The sequence below is a fragment of the Pseudopodoces humilis genome, chromosome 19 (genome assembly GCF_049639895.1).
Source record: "Pseudopodoces humilis isolate 2021_Gansu_Grassland_sample_001 chromosome 19, ASM4963989v1, whole genome shotgun sequence".
NCBI classification, from domain to species: domain Eukaryota; kingdom Metazoa; phylum Chordata; class Aves; order Passeriformes; family Paridae; genus Pseudopodoces; species Pseudopodoces humilis.
In genome coordinates this window covers 14126983-14132982 of record NC_142218.1, presented here as the reverse complement: position 1 = coordinate 14132982, position 6000 = coordinate 14126983, and positions in this window count along the sequence as shown.

The following is a 6000-nucleotide window of genomic DNA, read 5'->3' as shown; positions in this document are numbered from 1 at the left end:
AATAGCACTGGACAGTGTCTAGAGTGAAGTGCAAGCTACACCTACCCACACCTGTACATGGGTCAATGTCAGTGAGTTCTTGTCAGGTTACATTATCACTGAAAGATTATCCTGGCTTCAGAAATGGTAGTTTGAGTTAAAACCCCAAATGGACAAAATATTACCTATCAATTTGACATTAGTACATAATGACTAAATCAGAAGTAATTTTAGTTTTCTAATCACATAACATTTAAACCATAATTGTAACATTATTTTTTCCATCTCCTTTGTAAGTTGTTCTTATTGACTGCTCTTAGTTTGAGCAGTAAAGAGGATTTTGAAAGTAGCCACAGATTTATCTCTTAATTTGTAATGGATGCTCTGCTACCTTCATATCTCACTGAGCCACTTCTCTTTGACCAAAGCTTCGTTACTGAACATTTACCACTCTTTGGTCAACAGTAACTGCCCTCAGGCTCATATATCCATCCTTCTCCCATGCCTGGCTTTACTTTGATAAAATCTGCTTCACAAGAGATAAAAAAAATTTAAATATAAATATATATATATATATATTAAAAAAATATGACAATTATTCAATTCAATATTTTTCATACTTTTAAGCTCTAATGCAAAACTTTGATCTCACCTCAGCTGGATTTTGCCTGCCAACAGCTTGGATTCTCTCTAATCCCTAAAAAACTGCTGTATTGCAAAAGCAATTGGTTGGATGCCTCTTATGAAATCATTAATTTTACAAGTTCTATGATATTTTGAATAACTTATTTAATGGATTTCCCCTTGTTCATTATTTACTTGGGATCAATGGCTTATGTGCAGAATGTGCAAACCTAAACACAAACAAGCCCCAACTGCCTCATTGCCCCAAAACGCAGCTTTGGTTTTGGGTGTGCGCAGCCCCACCTAATCCAAGCAGGGACACGGTGCCAGAATTCCAGGCCATGGATCTCACATCCCAGGGCTCTGCTCATCTGGGCAGCACATGCAGGACAAGCAGGGTACAAACACTGCCCAGAGAGGAGGAGTGAAACCAAGATCATGCTCAAAGGCCAAAAGCCATTGGATGCAACCCCTGTTTGAACCACTTGAGGCTGGTCAGGAATAAATATCTGAGAAATATCCTGAAGCACCAAAATCTGGCTGCATTCCAAACTGGAACAAACTAAAGATCTCCCAAATCTTTTCCAAGAGGAGAACAGCTACACATAACCCTTATAACAGGCAAATCTCAAACAGCCAATTCTTTAAGACCCTGCTCTGAGACACAGGAGGCACAAGGCAAAGCTGGGACTGTCAGCACTGACCACTGGACCTCCCCATCTTCAGGAATGAGAGGGTCCCTCACATTCTCTTCCTTTGGCTACAAATTCCATCTGAGGCTCAGATGTTTTTTGTAAAAAGTACACATCCACAAGTGTTTTCAAAAAACAGTATTTCTAGACAAAGAATGCTGTGCTAAAACATTCCCAGCCAGTGCTCAATCCCTGTTCTTCCAAGCTCATTTACATATTTCTACTGTAGATAAGGAAACTAAAGCTTGAACCCCAGGCTGTTGTGATTCACTGAAGTGTTGCATGGTGGAATGAATTTCAGAGATGCTGCTTCACTGAAAAACAGCAATTTGTTGTAAAGACACCGCCTTTTCCTGCACTTCAAACTACGCTTTGGCAGCAGAGATTTTTCACTTCATAAAACAAGATGTTCTAATTGAAAGCATTGAAAATGCTTTGCTGTAGCAGAGATGAAGTCCCTTGTTCCATCTTAAAAGTTCCTTGTGGGGAAAAAAAAATAACAACAACAACAAAGCTAAAATGACCCTGAAAACAACAGTAAAATAGTATAGAAATTATCCTGTTGGGAACAAATCCTCTGTGGATAAAGATGGTTTCTGGTTTTTTAAAGGACCTTAGTCCCTAAAATACGTATTAGTTTTGGTTGCCATGCACACCTGCTCCCTGAGAGGTCACTGTGACCCATTCACATTGATCTACATGCAGATAGGAGCGAAATGTTGATATTTTGTAAGTGTTCCATGTTTTCACACACAATATCTTTCATAGGAACTAGAATAAATTGGTTTGGTTAAATTTTCTCCTATTTTATCAGCTACAAAAGAGAGATTAATTCCTGCTGGAAGGGTTTTCTTTCTAAAGAAAAGCTTGTGATTCAATTCTTTATCATGAGCACTCAGACAGCATTCATATGTGGCATGCCTGATGCCACAGACAGAGAAAGTAACTGATTTTTAAAGACACTGAACAGGCACAATCATTCTTGGATTGAATGAGAGCAGCTCTGAAAGCCAGTGGTGACAGGTCAGCAAAGAACACAAACCCTTAGATTCAATAAATCAGGTGTTAATAGGCTCAAAAGGAAAATTGCAGGTGAAATAGAACCATTTCCATTTCCATTCAGCATTAAGGGAGTTTGATGTCTGCGCTGAGAACACCGGACTCAGGCGGGAGGGTGGAAGCACAGAGCAGATAATTCATCTCAATCATCAGAGAGTGCACACCAGGAAGAGGTTTGGTTTGGGGTTTTTTTAGTACTTTATAATGTTAACAAAGACCTGAAAACTCTGTTTCTGTTTCACACCTTTCAGCAGGCATTTCCCAGGCTTTGCAGAACCAGATAACTGTCAGCAAATAATGACACAGTTGTTCTCCAATTTATATGACAATTGTTTCAGCTACCTGGCGGGCCAGGGAGAGCACCAGCAGCTCTCCACCACCACAGCTATGGATTGTGCAATTCTGTTGTCACTTGAGAAAACACTGGATAGAGCCAAGAGGATTTCAGAGGAGCCAATATGGGTTAAACCATTCCCTCCCCAGTCCCACCACCCTGCCCATTCTCCACCCCAACGCCTCCTCCTGCACACGCACAACTTCTCCCTTCTGTTTATTTTTTGTTTTAAACACTCTAAGCAGAAATTGACTTTGGCTGCTTTTCCTGAACTCTGAAGTGTTTGAGCAGATAAGATTCAGATAACCCATCAGAAGAAAGTTTCATAGGTCCCTCTTCTCCTGGCAGGTGGTCACCAAGGCCAGCCATGCACTCAGGTTTCTTTGCCCAGCTGAAGGATTTTTCTGTCTCATTTACTTTTCAAGTAAATTTACTTTTATCCAGATTTGAATTTTTTACAGTATCTCACTTGGAAAAAATGTTTCAGCTGAAAGATACTCGTTTATATACAATGCTGGGGAAATACAAAGTGTAAATCTCCCTGCTGCCATCCCAAATGTGGTAGTAGTTTCCCAAGCAGATTTAGTGAGCCCCTCAGACTCAGCAAAAGGGAGCTGATCTGAGCTCCTCTTCCTTTATGGGAAATAAATAAAGAGTGATAAAACTCTCAGAAGTACTAAGATGTGTCTCCAGAAATAACTGCTCTTTAGAGGACAGTGTAAAAATAGTTACATTTGTTTCAAGGAAATACTGGTTAAAATGGATAAGCTTTTATTTTCCTATCACTATTTTTTCCACTTAAAGACTTACCTGAAATGAGAATACTCGTAGACAAAAAGGAATTCAGGCTGTTCTTTCCACACAAGATATTTGTTATAACTACAATCTTACTTATGTTTGGCATGGATTTTGTCACCAATATAATAATACTAATACTACTAATTATTATTATTACTACTACTACTAAAAATAATAACATTTTAGAACAAAGTTTACTGCGGATCACTGAAATTGTAGAATTAGCTGGAGTGTCTCAGGATGGAGTCTTGAGTGGTAATACTGGTTTATGGTACTGATGTTAATCTTCTGCTCTCCTCCTGCCCCAGCATCAATGTGTTCTAGAAACATTGATATGTTATTCTAGATAAATTGATCAATATTCTAGAAATACTGTTTATGTGCCATGTAGTTCACTGTACTAGAGACCTGATCTTGCTTAAAACTAATCCAGAAAAAAAACTCCTTTTTTTGGGGGTGTGGTTTTTTGGTGGTAGTGATGGTGTTTTTGGGGGGATTTTGTTGTGTTTTTTTTAAATAGCTGTGTTCCCAACTCCATTCCCAAGTGCAGCTGCATAAACACAGTGGCTGGGAGAGCTGCAGGGGTGGGACACCACAGAAACCAGCAGCAGGTGGCAAAGGAGGTGAGGCTCAGTCGATATTACTGCCACACACTCGGATACCCAGCCTCAAGTGCACTCAGCAAATATAACTAGAACTCACTTTGCTGCAAGCTAAGGCTGCTGGCAGCAAGGAACTCAGGGAAGACTGCAAAACCCTGCAGGAATCCCAGGAAAATCTGCAGCTGGCTCGCTTGCCCTGACTGCCGTGCTGCGCTCACACCGAGGACACAACCCCTCAGTGGGAAACCCGTGCTGGAGCAGTAACTCACACCTGAGCTAATGCTCCCCTGCATTTGTAAAACCATCAGCCACACCTTGGAATGAAATGCAGACATTCCCTTGCACATTTGTATTTTGAGTGTGAAGGGGGAATATATTTCTGCTTGCCAGACCACAGATGTGCGGGCTGAGCACTCACCGTTCTGCAGCCCTGGGAAGCGGAGGTGAAGGCGACTCCAGACTCAGGGATGCTGTATCTGCTGCAAGGAAAAAGCATCATGTAAGGAAAGGGTTGCTGAAAACATTCTGTCATTAATCTAAAATACTGCATGAGGCATAAAACACTGACTGAAAGGCTGGGGGGAAATTACCTTACAATCATAAACACATGCACATCTCTCCCAACACTAGAGAGCACATCCCACCTGAGTCCCTTGTGACAGAGCCAACTGCATCTGGAAATCTTTATTTAGAAAACTAAACAATCTGACAAGATTTGAACACAAACTTCCTAAAGCCTAATGCTGTGGAACTAAAGCCAGATCTGCAAGTGTCATTTCATTCTATTATCACATTAGCCATAAAAAAAGTCTTCTTATTAGCTGCTACTTGACTTAAAAATCCTATGCACGAGTAAAATCCAGGCTGTGATCACCACGAGCAGTAAGGACTGGAGTGCCATCCAACGGTGAGACAGTCATTAGCAGCTCTGATTAAAGATTTCTGCCTCTACCTGCTCCTGCCACAGAAGGATATGAAACACCCTGCAAACCCATGGAGGCTCTAAAACATCAGCTGAAGGTGCCCAGTTATTTTTACTCTCCTTTAACAGAGGCAGTAAGCAGAGTTTTTGATATCCCAGTCTTGTTTACAGCATTCAGGTTATCCCATCCCAACCAGGACTTGTGTTTCTCAAAAGGTAAAGCCTGCCAGCTGACAGAGCAGCTGAGGAGTCACATATCCTGCCACTCCACTGCTTGTGTATTTGTGTATTTGCAACCTTCTCCATCAAGTTGCTTTGAACTGTGGAGGTTGAAGAGAGGATATTAAATGTAGGATTGAGTTTGGACAAGCACCTGCCCTTTTTATGAAATAGAAATAAATCACACAATCCAACCCTTTCCCCTGGATTCTCATTGTCATTTCAAGGGCCAGGCTCTAGTGGACAATTTGAAAATCAAAACCTCTGAATCAGACTACACTGGGATGAAAAAACAATGTACCTTAAGTTGCACAGGTTGGAATTATTTTGGGAAGGGACTACCTTCTTCTGTGCAAAGTGCAAGAAGGGTTGTGTCCTGAGACCACAGAACATTTTCATTTACCTAATCCTCCATTATTATATGGATCTAAGTCACCAGTAATACTTTTAATCTCTTCTGTGTTTTTTTTTTACTGCAACGCTTTGCAGATTTTGCAACTTTTAGTATTTTGTAAGGTAGATCATAAATTTCCTAAAGGCTGTTAGGAAATTTTTTGCTGCTCTGCATTTGTTTGGAGGCACAATTTGAGGATTAAATTTCTATTAAAGGGTGAACATGTTTGTAGGGCACAGATGTCTGATCCAAACAGCCCTTTTCAGGCCATATTTTTGGCTGGAATATATTTCAGACCTTCAACTCTACTGGGACAGGCACCCTAAAGCATGGAGCCAGTTGAGTCCAGCTCAGCATTGGGGTAAACAGGTATTGCC